Consider the following 15497-nt stretch of genomic DNA (forward strand, 5'->3'; position numbering starts at 1 on the left):
CACTTCACTTGGTAACACCAAACAAGGCAGAAATAAGTGTAATAAATCACAAGTAACAACAAAAATCTAAACACCAAAACTGGAACATACAGTAGGAGAAGAAATGAACAAAATGTAAAAAGTATCAGGAGAGAAAAAAAGATGTAAACTGCACATTTACACACAAAGAAAGCTTTATTGAATTACATAAATCTGCTGGTGCAAAGCATTCGCCTCAGACTTATACAATGACATCACAGCAGTTCTGGTTGGGAAATCTGATGGTCCGAAAATGTAAGAGAGAGTAAACCAGAAGAAACTGTAAATGTAGTGCTTCGGAAGGATGCATAAAATAAAGTGAGTACTTTAAAAACAGTGTGATCTGAAAGTAAAGCCCATATAGAGTGAATGATAAACACTGTACTCATTTAGTAATGGTAGAAAAATTAAGATAAAAGCCTACACTTTTTTCATCTGTTTTTAAGTTAGATGATAAATTCTGGATACCACTGATAACAGGTGTTAGTGTGTACAACTGTGATGCCCAAAATGACACATAGGTCTTTTTTATAGACTATGCATGAATAGGGCCTGTTGTTACAATGCAGAATTACAAGTAAATTCAGTGAGTCTGTACTGCACAATAATTGCAGCAGATATTCAAGTGTTTCAACCCTGGTCATGGAATTCACTGACCACTGAGTATTGAAGCTACACTACCTGACAAAAACGTAAAGTACATAAAAGGGGAGGAGGAAATGAAATGCAAAATCATGGATTGCAAGGGTATAAGATTCTATTTCAGTGACAACAAAATCCAGTAAAATTCAGAAAGAACTTGGCTGTTTGAGCCCACTTAGTATGACATTACACCCCCTTTGGCCTGGATGAATGCACTGATTGAGATAGGAAGGATATCATAAAGCCTCTGTATCCTCTACTGATGCAAAGTGGCCTCAACTGCTGTAATTAGTCCTCAATATAATGAATACTGGCACTGGGGCTGATTTGATGTCTGAGCTTGTCCCAAACATTTTTTATCTGGGGATCTTGGTGGGCCTGGGAGTACTCCAAGACTATGCAGACAGTTTACACAGACAAGTCATGTGGATGAGCATTGTCATGTTGAAAAACGGCTCCATAAAACTGTCAAATGAGAGCTAATACATTAAATGAAATAAAATGATTGTGTGGCATTGTTGGTCGGGATGTCCCATTCGGGTTCGGTCACCAAGTGCAAGTCTTATTTCAGTCGGCACCACATTGGGCAGCTAGTGGCCGATGATGAGGATGAAATGATGATGAGGATAACACAACACCCAGTTCCTGAGCGGAGAAAATTTCCAACATGGCCTGGAATCAAACCTGGGAGACAAGCACATTACCACCCAGCTAAGCAGGCAGACAGCTAATACATGAGGGCACAGGATGCCCATTACATACCACTGTGCCATCAGAGTTACCTCAGTTACTGACAGCCATGCCTCAGAGTCGTACACAATGGCTACCCATACAATAATACCATGAGTAACACAGCTACACCTCTCCAAAACATTGGAAGAATGGGATACTCTCGAATGAAGGTCATCTGGGATTCATCGTTGAACACAATGCGATGCCATTTGTTAGCAGTCCATGGTACCCAGTCACAGTACCATTCCAAATTCAGCTGTTGGTATTGTGTTAATGGCAGCCTATGCATGAGCTGGTGATTTCCAAGTCCAATTGCTGCTAGTCTCTGCCCAATGGTGCAGAATGACACAAAATGTTGCAGGGAATCCTTTACTTATTCTCGGATGGGATGCACACATGGCAAGGAGGGTTAGAATGTGCTTTATGCACAATACAGTGATTCTCCCTTGTGTTTGTCAAAAGTGTTTGACTGGAACCTTAATGATAAACCCAGCCCTCGCATCCCCATGCAGTCCAATATCAGGACACTGTAACAATTAAATTCCCCACAAATCTGAATATTCGCATGATTCAAACCAGCTGGCGAAATGGAGATCCACAATGATGCTTCTTTCAAGCTCTATCAGGAGGCCAGATGAAAAAAGAGCACAATAATTTTGTGAAATTTTCATAGCATACAAGCTGCACAGGACAGGAAAAAAATCTATCACAGGACCAAGCCAATTAAAATGTTGACAACTATAATCATCTATGTTTCCCCCAATGTGGGAAGTTGTAAGGAGATACTTGAAGTCATGGGAGATACTCTGTGAAAATCTTTCACCTTTAGGAGTCAGGGAGGGACATAAAAATCTGTGAAAAAAATATGGTGTACAAATCATGTATCTGTGCACAATATTTGAGGAAAGTGGTGTCCAGACATTATTATTATTATTATTGGTCACAGTAGCAGCAGCCCTCATATTGGGATAGTCAATTCAGTCAAGTGGTGACTAGGCAAAAATACTGGACAAACTCAGAGATATGTGGCCAAGAAGAATGTTAATCCTTGTGTTGTTCAACAACTCTGACAACTAGTTCCAAAAACATGTCACAAATTAAGGAAGTTCAGGCAGTGGCACAATGCAGAACAACAAACAATATTTGCACTCAAAGGGAACAGAACTGCAAGTCTAACTAAACAACAGCCTGCCTTTGCTGTAGCTACCAAAATACATCATCAAGTACCATACATAGAAGGCTTTATCAACAAGATATGTACACAATGTGACCAACAACGTATGTACTGCTCACTGTTCATCAAGAGAAAACACTTACAGAGGGCATAGCAACATGCACAATGGGCTGCAAAAATATAAGGAACCATTCCTTTTATGGAGAATGAATTTACAGGTAAATCTCTGTTTAAATTGTTATTTGCCTGTAGATATGTTCTGATCTGATGAGAAACCAGAACCTGTTATCAATCTTGACATATCTTTTGGTAAGGTAGCGTCTTCGTAAGAATCAGTAATACAGACATCCAAATCTTTCACTGTAGAACTGTATCTCTCCAGCTGTCAAGCAGCAACCTGACAGATGGTTGGGGTCATTCTTATTGCAGTAAAGCATGGATGATTTTTTTACCCAAGATTTAGAGAATAAATGTACCTTAATGGTGTCAGTAAAATGTCTTGCCAACTTGTTAACTTGGGCACAAAACCACACAGTTTCCATAACGAATCATTATGCAGTCCACAGAGCTAACTATACGACTAGACAACCAGTAGGCAGTAAGAATCACTACAGAAATGGAAAATAAAACAATTTACTGGTGTTTGTTACACAGGAGTAAAGAGTAGCTCCCAGTATTTCACTCATTTCTTGTACACATTTATTGTGGCAAAGAATACAAGTCTGAAAGCAGATCTGACATGGAATAAACGTTTGAAAGCCAAACTTCAGTATTCAATGCCTTCTCTATGTATCTCTCTGCTTATCAACTTTGATTCCATTTTCAGCTACACATATCCATCTTAAGCACTAAAATACAAAGAAATTACAAAATCAGAATGGATTATAATAATAATAATAATAATAATAATAACAATAATAAGTAAAACACCACATTATTCAACAGCAGTGATCGATTATAGTCAACATACCATTTTGGGGTGATATAATCCCATGAACTCACAGTTATACATGTCACCATATGAGTTTACCAGAGTACAGGTGGAAAGAAACTGAGGTGGTTTACCACAAATATAGCAGCCTCATTTTGTGTCATGTAGTGTAAGTTATATTCTATGTATTACAAACTAACTAAATTTGTTTCTTTACAAACAAATAGTTTAAATCTCTTTTGTTTTAATGAACTCAGGAAATCTAGTTGTGTATCACATTTAAAAATACACCAACAAATGCTAACTTACAGTGTTTGTTCTCATATTAGTAGTGAAATGATTCCTCAAATCTTATCAAACAGGTCATAATAGGATCACACAAATGTCCTATACAGAATTGTTACTCACAATAAAAATAATTTTTTTAGATCATCTTGATAAAATATAGTTACGTACCCATTTGAAGCTGTCAAGAAGCTAAAATCTAGCATAGTCACTCATACCCATAATGGATAAGTGATCCAGTAAATGATTAATATAAAAGAAATATAAAACTTCATACAGATTGTTTTTATGAAGACCTATTAATATCACAGTAAAATACTCAATATCAACATGACAAGGCTAATTTAACCGCATACAATTACTAAAAACATACTAACGTCTTCTACTGATAATATGCTGCTTACAAAGAATGATATAAAAAACTGCCCTAAGGCTATTAGTTGAATATTGTTTTATTTGTTTGTTGGTAAAACTGATGTAGCATGTGATAGTACCAACAAAACAGAAGATAAATTGATCCACTGATAACAGCAACTTATGTTTCACATACTATCACGCCTAGTGTTGCCAAATTAAAGGCAGACCAAATTTTCAGATCAGTTTCCTCCTGGGTCATGACATTTCCTGCCCTGAAGCAGGAGACTGTCAGAGAGTTCCAAAATGTGGCTGCTCTTAACCAACACCTGCTCAGTGAGCAGTCAAATGCCATATGACCTCTTGTGGCAATATATCTCCATCTCCCCCAGAAGATCCATGAATCTTGTTCAACAACCTGACACCTGCAGGATGGAATGTCCAGACTGTAATGCGTGTTACATGGGACAGACCAGTAGAACACTTGAGATCAGATTTGGTGAGCATGCAGCTTTGGATATATGGGATATAGTTGAAAGATCCAATTTTGCTTCTCACCTGGCTGAGAGTAGGCACATCTTCCCCTCTTCGAGGTCAGCTGTCATGTTGTTGCACAAGGCTGAGAAGGGCAGATTCATGGACCTCTTAGAGGAGGTGGAGATATACTGCCATCTAAGGTTGTCTGGCATTTGCCTGCTTAATGAGTGGTTGCTGGTGAAGAATAGCCAGTTTTGGGAGCTCTTTGATGTCTCCTGCTTTGGGACAGGAGATGTTATGACCCTGGAGGGAACTAATATGAAATTTTTGCCTACCTTTAACATCATAACACAAGGTATGTGGGAACATAAGTGACGAGAGTGGTTTGAAAAGTTCTCAGAATCACCATGAGAGGTCAGCGCTAGCACAATGAATCATTCACGTGATATTCATTGGATGTTTCCTGTAAACACGTGCCACGTCAATGCTCTTGGAAGAGAGCTGTGGTGGTGACATGGCTCTGTTGTTGTTCCCGCATAATGATTTGCGAAGATGGAAAAAACTGAGATTCGAGCAGTGATTAAATACTTCGTAAAGAAAGGTATGAAAGCAAAGGACATTTCAAGCCGATTTCCAGAATACACTGGGGGACTCTGCTTCTTCGTATTCAACTGTTGCCACGTGGACAAATGAATTTAAATTTGGTAGGGAGAGCTTAGAGGATGATCCGGGCATTGGTCAGCCAAGATGTGTCACTACTCCAGAAATCATTGCAAAAGTGCATAAAATGATCATAGAGGACCACGATTGAAAGTGCGTGAAATTGCTCACACTTCCCAGATGTCATCTGAAAGGGTATATCACATTTTAACTGAAGAATTGTAAATAAAGAAAATTATCTGCAAGATAGGTGCTGTGGCTCTTGACACTGGATCAAAAATGCATGAGAATGGACATATTGGATCAATAATTTGGCCCATTTTAGGAGAAACAAACAAGATTTTCTGGGTCAGTTTGTGACCACAGATGAAACTTGGGTGCACTTCTATGCCCCAGAGACAAAACAACAGTCAAAGCAGTGGAAACATGCTGACTCTCCACCACCAAACAAAGCAAAGACAATTCCTTTGGAGAGAAATGTCATGGCATCAGTTTTCTGGGATGTGAAGGAGATTCTGTTTATAGATTATCTCCCCACTGGGCACACAATCACTGGAGAATACTATGCTAACCTCCTGGACAAATTGCAACAAAATATATGTGAAAAAAGGCCAGGTTTAGCAAGGAAGAAAGTCGTCTTCCATCAAGACAATGTGCACATGCACACACGTGCTGTTGCCATGGCAAAATTACACAAATTAAGTTATGAATTGTGGCCACTCCCACCTTATTCACCTGATATGGCTCTGTTAAGACTTCCATCTCTCTCCAAAACTGAAAATTTTTCTTCGTGGACGAAAAACTGATAGCCGGAGTTGACAACTATTTTGCAGGCCTGGAGGAAACTCATTTTCAAGATGGGATCAAGGCACAGGAATATTGTTGGACCAAGTGCATTAATCTACAAGGAGACTACATTGAAAAATAAAAAATGTTTCAGTGATGTAAGTACTTTTTTTCTAATCCGTTCCGAGAACTTTTCAAACCACCAGCATATTATACAGGTGGATCTATCTGTCATCCATTTTGTTGTTACTGTCCAAGGCTACATCAGTTTTCCCGTCAAACAATTAGAATGCTATTCAACTAATAGCTTTAGAGGATAGGTATATGGCAATTTGTTATGCTGTTCTTTGTAAACAGTATATGACAACTGGACCTACACCATATATTACATAAGAAATTTACGTCAATAGAGGACATCAATACATTTTTATTAATTGTACCTGGTTAAATTAGCTTGTTCATGTCGATCTTCAGTATTTTAATATGAAGTTAACAGATCTTCATAAAACAGTATGTATGATTTTTGTATCTTTTCTGCAGGGTGTTCGGAAACTTCAGATACAAACTTCTAGGACTTGTAAAAGGTAATGAGCGCATAAAATTTTGAATAGAAACCTATCTCCGGAAATGTACTGCTTCCATGCTACAACCATTTGAGAACATATTGGTAATGTGACCACTTTTACAAGTGATTTATTAAGCAATACCCATTACATCACTTGTTTTACAATTCCACTCATTAATAACCAAAGAACTTGTGTGTGTACCTGTTGACGGGTTCTCTACAGTACAGCCTCTTCCACTTTGCATGTTCGGCATCTCCTGGGAGCATCAAGTCATGCCTGCTGAGGACAAAAAGGGTATTTCAATGGAGTCACATGTTGTGAATAATGATACTGACAAAGGCAATGAGCAGCTCCACCATTACTGTGAGCTTCGCGGTACTGAAGGATCATGTCAGTGTATTCTGCAAATGTGTGTACTCAACCAACTCGCTCTAACTCTCAAAGACATGTGAATGAGGCTCAAACAAATTTGGACAGGGAGGACAGAAACCAAATGACATCAGACAATCTGACATAAGCACCCCTTACCACAACTACCATGTTACATACCTACCTAGCAAACATGTTGTTCCAATTCAAAATATTGTTTACTCAGCCACCTCTTCAAGTCCTAGAAATTTGTTATGAGAATTTGCAAACATGCTGAATAAATTATTTAGTAAATCACTTAACCACTATGGTACAGGTGACTATGGTGATTTTAGTTTCTTGGCAGTTCTCAGGTTTGTATACAACTATATTTTATTAAGATGGTCTTCATTTTTTTTATTTATATAGTGATGCAACAATTCTTTATAGGACAGTTGTATGAGTCTATTAATGATCTTTTTTATAAGAGCTGGGGGATCGCTACTCCATTAATTTATGAACAAAGACATTGTAAGTTGGTATTTCTTGACGTATTTTAAAGGTTATACGCAACTATACTTACTAATTTCACTTCATTAAAAAAAAGTGTTTTGAACTACTACATTTGAAAGAAACAAGGTCAGTTATCTCATAATATAGAGGGCGTAAGTTATATTACATGTCACAAACTGAGGCTGCTGTACTTGGTGTAAACAACCTTCTCAGCTTCCTTTGTCCATACACCATAAAATCATAGGGTGACACATACTGCTGCGAGTTTATTGGATTGTAACTCACTCAAATGCTGTTTTGACTATAATGAGTCATTGCTATTGGATAACATGATGCTTTACTTATTGTTTTAGATAAATCAAAACTGATCCTGTAATTTTCTTATATTTCAGCAATGAAGTTGGTAGTTTATAGCTGAAAATCTGGATATGCAAGAAAAATTAAAAACTAATGGGATTGTGACCGACTGTTGTGTTCCTATCCTTCCTTATATCACTTTCTTCACATAGAGTGGCTGTTATTTCATTACCTATGGTACATTTCAAGTACTAGAGTTCTGAGTTCTTAAAAGTGGGGCTTTTTTGCAAGATTGAAGCAACCATCATCTGCAACTCAATATTACCATGTTTGCTGGAGATATTCTAAATCTTTGTCTCCACAATTATCTGTGATCTGTGGCTGTTCATTCTGAGATGGTTTCTTTCAATAGGAGATGGCTTTCCCCATTCCAACTAGTGCTCTACATCTAATGACCTCATTGTCAACAGGCTGTTAAACACTGATCTTCCTTCCTTTCATTGAGGCTGTTCACTTAAATTGAATCTTTTAATTATCTTTATCAAAAAAATTAAAACTGGGCTGCCAAACATTTCAACACAGAGTTCTTAGTATTAACTTTCTATAAATATTTGCCTTATCAGTACTCAACCTCAAAGAGAGACTACACAGATACCATGTTATACCATTTATAGTATTGATAATGGCATCAGTGTGGCGAGAAAAATGACCCATAAGTTTCTTTGGGTACGCCATATCCAGATGAAGCCACTAATAGCTTATTAGATCCTGTATGGCTTTTCAAACTGCAGAAACTTTGTTCGGTACATTTCACCCTCTGCTCCAAATAGTCTCAAATATTTGCTGTGGGATTAAGGTCAGTTGATTTGTTAGGCCAATTAGATGTGATAGTCTGCCTGAGGGTTCATCAAACCAGAAACAAATGTATGCACAACCCTGAAAACACAGCTTTTGTCACCCTGCAAGATGTGAGAGGCCACAGTAAACTCAACATGAATTTATAAAACAAATAGTAATACTTGGTGTTACACAGAATGATGAAATTAACATCCTGATTCATGTCAATGATAATCTGAGTGAGCCACTCAAGTCATGGTACGAAACACAGTCCCTAAACTCACACTCATCTCTTGTTGGCCTGTACTACACCAACCGTTGATTAAACCTGGCATTGTTCCCTCAATGTACACCATACCTTGCATAATTAAAAACAGAAAGAGAAAGGGGGTGGGGTCAAGAGGGTGAGAGAGAGAGAGAGAGAGAGAGAGAGAGAGAGAGAGAGAGAGAGAGAGAGAGAGAGAGAGAGAGATAGAGAGTCCTATAATTGCCAGTATAAGTTTATTAGCAGTAGTCACAATAGAAGAACCAAATGGAAAAACATCGTAAGTCCATGTACAAAATATCTGAGGAAAAACAAAAGCATTATAACTGGAGATGGTTTTGTTGTATCAATGTAATTTTTAGTCATCACTTATGAATTGCTCACTTTTATATTTCCTGCAAGTTTCAGACAGTTGGAGTGCATACTTTAAGAGAAAATGATTAATATACTCCTGGAAATGGAAAAAAGAACACATTGACACCGGTGTGTCAGACCCACCATACTTGCTCCGGACACAGCGAGAGGGCTGTACAAGCAATGATCACACGCACGGCACAGCGGACACACCAGGAACCGCGGTGTTGGCCGTCGAATGGCGCTAGCTGCGCAGCATTTGTGCACCGCCGCCGTCAGTGTCAGCCAGTTTGCCGTGGCATACGGAGCTCCATCGCAGTCTTCAACACTGGTAGCATGCCGCGACAGCGTGGACGTGAACCGTATGTGCAGTTGACGGACTTTGAGCGAGGGCGTATAGTGGGCATGCGGGAGGCCGGGTGGACGTACCACCGAATTTCTCAACACGTGGGGCATGAGGTCTCCACAGTACATCGATGTTGTCGCCAGTGGTCGGCGGAAGGTGCACGTGCCCGTCGACCTGGGACCGGACCGCAGCGACACACGGATGCACGCCAAGACCGTAGGATCCTACGCAGTGCCGTAGGGGACCGCACCGCCACTTCCCAGCAAATTAGGGACACTGTTGCTCTTGGGGTATCGGCGAGGACCATTCGCAACCGTCTCCATGAAGCTGGGCTACGGTCCCGCACACCGTTAGGCCGTCTTCCGCTCACGCCCCAACATCGTGCAGCCCGCCTCCAGTGGTGTTGCGACAGGCGTGAATGGAGGGACGAATGGAGACGTGTCGTCTTCAGCGATGAGAGTCGCTTCTGCCTTGGTGCCAATGATGGTCGTATGCGTGTTTGGAGCCGTGCAGGTGAGCGCCACAATCAGGACTGCATACGACCGAGGCACACAGGGCCAACACCCGGCATCATGGTGTGGGGAGCGATCTCCTACACTGGCCGTACACCACTGGTGATCGTCGAGGGGACACTGAATAGTGCACGGTACATCCAAACCGTCATCGAACCCATCATTCTACCATTCCTAGACCGGCAAGGGAACTTGCTGTTCCAACAGGACAATGCACGTCCGCATGTATCCCGTGCCACCCAACGTGCTCTAGAAGGTGTAAGTCAACTACCCTGGCCAGCAAGATCTCCGGATCTGTCCCCCATTGAGCATGTTTGGGACTGGATGAAGCGTCGTCTCACGCGGTCTGCACGTCCAGCACGAACGCTGGTCCAACTGAGGCGCCAGGTGGAAATGGCATGGCAAGCCGTTCCACAGGACTACATCCAGCATCTCTACGATCGTCTCCATGGGAGAATAGCAGCCTGCATTGCTGCGAAAGGTGGATATACACTGTACTAGTGCCCACATTGTGCATGCTCTGTTGCCTGTGTCTATGTGCCTGTGGTTCTGTCAGTGTGATCATGTGATGTATCTGACCCCAGGAATGTGTCAATAAAGTTTCCCCTTCCTGGGACAATGAATTCACGGTGTTCTTATTTCAATTTCCAGGAGTGTATATAGTCACATGGACTTGGGATGTTTTTTAATGCATGGTAAAAAATAGACATTGGTGAAAGAAAGAAATATTATTTTTAATTATATTTTTTGACATCATAACATGGTTTATGGCACTGAATATATGAATAAAATATAATCTTTGGAAATAAAAAATATAATGTATAAAATTATTTTTTCCACGATGAAAAAGAACTTATTTTTCTTTCACTTTGTTGTTTCTTCTTCTTATTCTTCTTCTTCTGCTTCTTCTCCCAATCCCATCACTGTTACTTCGGGTGTGGAATATTTATTCTATGAGGGATGAATAAAAGGTTGCACCCTCTGATGATAAGTACTATACCACACATTTCAGAGTTTTCAGCTTTTCTGATTTTATGGGCAGTGTATTGGTGTACGAGGGGGGACCCAAAAGTAACCGGAATCGTAATGCTGCACATCGTGTACTTGTAGTAGCAGGTTGCGCCACCAGAGGGTTGTAGTAGGAGCCCTGCTAAGTCATTCTGCCACGCGGCATCACCCAACAGTGAGAAGTGTGGTTTCTTTGGCAGTTCTTTGAGTGTGCGTACAGTGCAGACGTGACAGGAGGAAATGGTTAGTTCATACGAACAACGTGCAGCAGTGAAGTTTTGTTTCTTGCTCGGCAGAAACTGTTGTGATGATTCATACAGCCTACAAAGACCATGCTCTTAGTAAAACACAAGTTTATGAATGGTTTTCTCAGTTTAAAAAGGGAGAAATGGTGGTTGAAGATCAGCCCCATTCTGGTCCACCTTAAACTGCTCTAAGCGAAGACAACATCGACAAAATCCATGATTTCATCAGTGAAGATCGACGCAGGTCAATCGACCAACTCGAGAACCTGTCCGGGTTGTCCTGGAGCTCAATTCAGCGCAACTTGACCATCGATTTGGGGATGCGAAGAGTGGCAGCAAAATTCGGCTGAAGCTTCTTACCGGAGATCAAAAGGATTGTCGTATTCAAGCCTGTCTCAAAAAGAAGGACGCGTTCAAAGATGATCTACATTTTTTCAACAAAATCATTACAGGTGATGTATCACGGTGCTACGGGTATGATCCAGAAAGTAAACAACAGTCATCACAATGGAAGCCACCTGGCTCACCTCGAGCAAAAAAAGCTTGACAAGTGTAATCAAATGTGAAAACGATGTTGATTTGTTTTTTTGACATCAAACGGACCGTACACACTGAATTTGTCCCTGAAAACCAGACAGTAAACCAACAATTCTATTTGGAGGTTATGAAACGGCTTTGCAGAAGTTTGTCGCGAAAACATCCGGCTTTGTGGGATTCTGGCGTGTGGTCCCTGCATCACGACAACACTCCCGCACACACGGCTCTCAGTGTTCGCCAGTTTTTGGCCTCAACGAAGATGACTACCTTGACCCACGCGCCCTATTCGCTGGATTACCCTCGGACTTCTTCCTATTCCTGAGGATGAAAAGAGACTTGATACGGAAGCGTTTTGCGGATGTGGAAGACGTAAACCGCAATGTCATGAAAGTGCTAGCAGGTATCAAAGAGGACAAATTTAAGAGGTGCTTCGAACACTGGAATGAACATTTGGACAAGTGTATTAATGCTAATGGAGAATACTTCGAAGGAGATAAGGTTGTATATGAAAACAATAAAGTATATGCTTTCTAGAAAAAAATTCCGGTTATTTTTGGGTCCCCCCCTCGTACAATGGTAGAGTGCCGAAATTGAAATACTGGGAAGGATCTTTCATCAAGGAATATACTATGAAGTCTGTTGCTCCCATTGTTTCTGCAACTGCAACTTTTCCTGGATATTTGTTTGTGTATTTAAATATTTTATACTATGAAACAGAAAATTTCTGACTTCTGCTTCTTTCTGATGTTTTGTAATACTTACTTAAATGTTGTTTGTATTCCTGGAAATGACAACCTGTCAGCCGTACCACATTGAAATTTACCTCATTCTTGACAATATGTTCCCAATCTCTAAGAGTTTCTACTTTTTCTTTCTTTCTTTTAATTGTTTCTATTTTTGCAAAGGTGGCGTCATATAGAAGAAAGCTATGGCCTTTCATGGGAAAGTAATGACTGATATGTACTTGAATCTTCCAGAAACAACTGGCATTGTTAGAAAATGAACCACTGTCATAATTTTGTTCTGGTCAATGCAGCCATTGCAGAACAAGTAAAGTGTGTCAATTTGTGGCGATAATGTATTTGTAATGTAGCTATTTAGGCATGAAATAATTTTATTAACACCCTTATGACCCTGTGTTTTTTCTCACATAAACATTATATTTTTTATTCTTTTCCCACTGTGAATACAAAAAAGTTGAATTTCCAAAGCTGGTGGAGGCAGAATATTTCGTCTATGGGAAGTAAAGCACTTCAGGGACTCACACCTAGTGAGTAAGTGGCTGGCGACCACGGGGTCCCGAGCTGAGTCCTGGCATTGCTTCCACTTACTTATGCCAGGCTCCTCACTTTTATCTTTCCTATTTGGCCACCCTCGGCCAACTCTTGTTCTTTTCTGACCCTGACGCTATTAGGTTTCGAGGGCTAGGGGTCTTCCATTTCCAACCTATACTTCTACTGAGCCGAATATCTCCCGGGATAAGGAGATTACCTTCTATCAATTGCCAACGGCCTTCTAGGAGGGCGGATGAGTGGCTAGAAGGAAGGGCACTCTCTTGCCCTTGGGGTGGGAAACTGCTCCTAAAGGCGGAGGAGCCACAAGGTGACCAACGGCATAGAATGGAGAAGGCAACAGGAAACCACTCCATTAAAGACCCGGGCAGGTATCCCAAGTATCAACAGCTTATGATGGAAAGCTCTTTGGTTAAATTCTCTGGAGATAAAATAGTCCCCCATTCGGATCTCCGGGCAGGGACAACTAAAGAGATACCAAAATACAAAAGCATTAATGTAAGAAGGATAGCAACATGGAACGTCAACTCACTTCTTAAATGTGGTAAACTGGAAAACTTGAAAATGGAAATGAAACGAATGGATATTGATGTACTGGGAGTCTCAGAAATGAGATGGCCAAACGCTGGCAACTTTTGGTCAGGGGATTACAGAATCATACACACTGGAACAGCACAAGATAATCCCGGGATTGCAGGAGTGGGAATTATCCTCAATAAAGAGATGGGGTTAAGAGTAAAAGGATTCGTTCAAGATAGTGAGAGGATAATTTATGTCCGATTGGAAACTAAACCAAGAGACACAATCTTAATCCAAGTATACATGCCAACTACGAGGCACGTGGATCATGAAATCGACATGATGTATGACCACCTTGAAGAAGTAATTGGCAGAATTAAAGGAGCTGAAAACCTTGTCATTATGGGAGATATGGATGCCGTTGTTGGGGAAGGTAAAGAAGAGGATGTGGCATGGAATTTTGGATTAGGATTAAGAAATGAAAGAGGGGAGAAACTTGTAGAATTCTGCCAAGGAAATAAACTTTGCATTACAAATACCTTCTTTAATCATCATCCAAGAAGAAGATATACTTGGAAAATGCCTGGTGACATTAACAGATATCAAATTGACTTCATATTAGTGAAGCAAAGATTTAAAAACCAAGTTAAGGACAGCAGTTCATATCCAGGCTGTGATGTGGAAAGTGACCACATACTCCTTATGATGACGAATGAACTAAAATTCAAGAACATTAAAAAAAGAAGTACGTGTAAATGGGATTTGACAAACCTGAAAAACAAAAATACACTGAAGCACTATCAACTAGAAACAGACAAGAAAACAAATACACAGGGCTGCAATGACATCCAAAGCAGCTGGGGAAAAATAAAAACTGGTATTTTAGAAGCAGCAGAAGAAGTAATAGGAAAAGAAAGGACAGAGAAAAGGAAGGAATAGATCACTAATGACCTACTAAATATGATGGAAGGAAGAAAGAAATTAAAAAATTCTGTGAAGAAGGAAGACCAAGAGAAATACAAGAGTCTGAAAAACAGAATCAACCGAGAGGCAAAACAAGCAAGAGAAAAATACCTTGATGATCTCTGTATTTCAGTTGAGGACAACATGAGCAAGAGAAATATCAACAAGGCCTATAAATGTGTGAGACATTGCTTTGGAGACAGAAGAAACAAGTGTAGGGCTGTGATGGATGAAAATGGCAATATGTTGGATGACGATGATGAAGTTGCAAGAAGATGGAAACAATATATAGGAAAACTGTACAGCGGACCAGACCTGTCTGAAAACATCATGGAAGAAGAAACAGAAGTAGATGCACACAACATAGGTGAACCTATATTAAAGGAAGAGTTTGAGCTAGCTCTGAAAAAATTGAAAAACAACAAATCGCCTGGTATAGACAATATCCCAGCCGAACTTCTGAAATCTGGAGGGGCAAAACTGAATCAGGAGTTGTATAATCTTGTTTTCAACATGTACGAGCAGGGTAAAATTTCTACAGACTTTGAGAAAAACATTACGATCCCCATTCCAAAGATGGCAAATGCTACAAGATGTGAAAATTATAGGACGCTCAGCCTAGTTACTCACGCCTCTACAATATTAACCTCAATTATCCTAAATGCATAGAACAAAAAGTCGAAGCTACACTCTCCGAAGACCAGTTTGGATTCCGGAAAGATAGAGGAACCAGAGAAGCAATATTTGCTCTAAAACTAATAATAGAGAAACGACTAGAAAAGAACCTGAAAACATACATAGCTTTCGCAGATGTAGAGAAAGCCTTTGATAATGTT

At 40.1% G+C, this 15497-nt stretch overlaps 1 long non-coding RNA gene across 1 annotated transcript in view; it reads right to left on the reverse strand.

Annotated features, from left to right (window-relative positions):
• LOC126188435 (uncharacterized) overlaps positions 1-15497 on the reverse strand; it is a 28246-nt gene that overhangs the window by 7123 nt on the left and 5626 nt on the right. The window contains exon 2 of the long non-coding RNA XR_007537861.1: positions 6827-6901. This is a non-coding gene — a long non-coding RNA (uncharacterized LOC126188435). The remainder of the gene's footprint in view (positions 1-6826; positions 6902-15497) is intronic.

Source organism: Schistocerca cancellata, chromosome 5, assembly GCF_023864275.1.
Source record: "Schistocerca cancellata isolate TAMUIC-IGC-003103 chromosome 5, iqSchCanc2.1, whole genome shotgun sequence".
Taxonomy (NCBI): domain Eukaryota; kingdom Metazoa; phylum Arthropoda; class Insecta; order Orthoptera; family Acrididae; genus Schistocerca; species Schistocerca cancellata.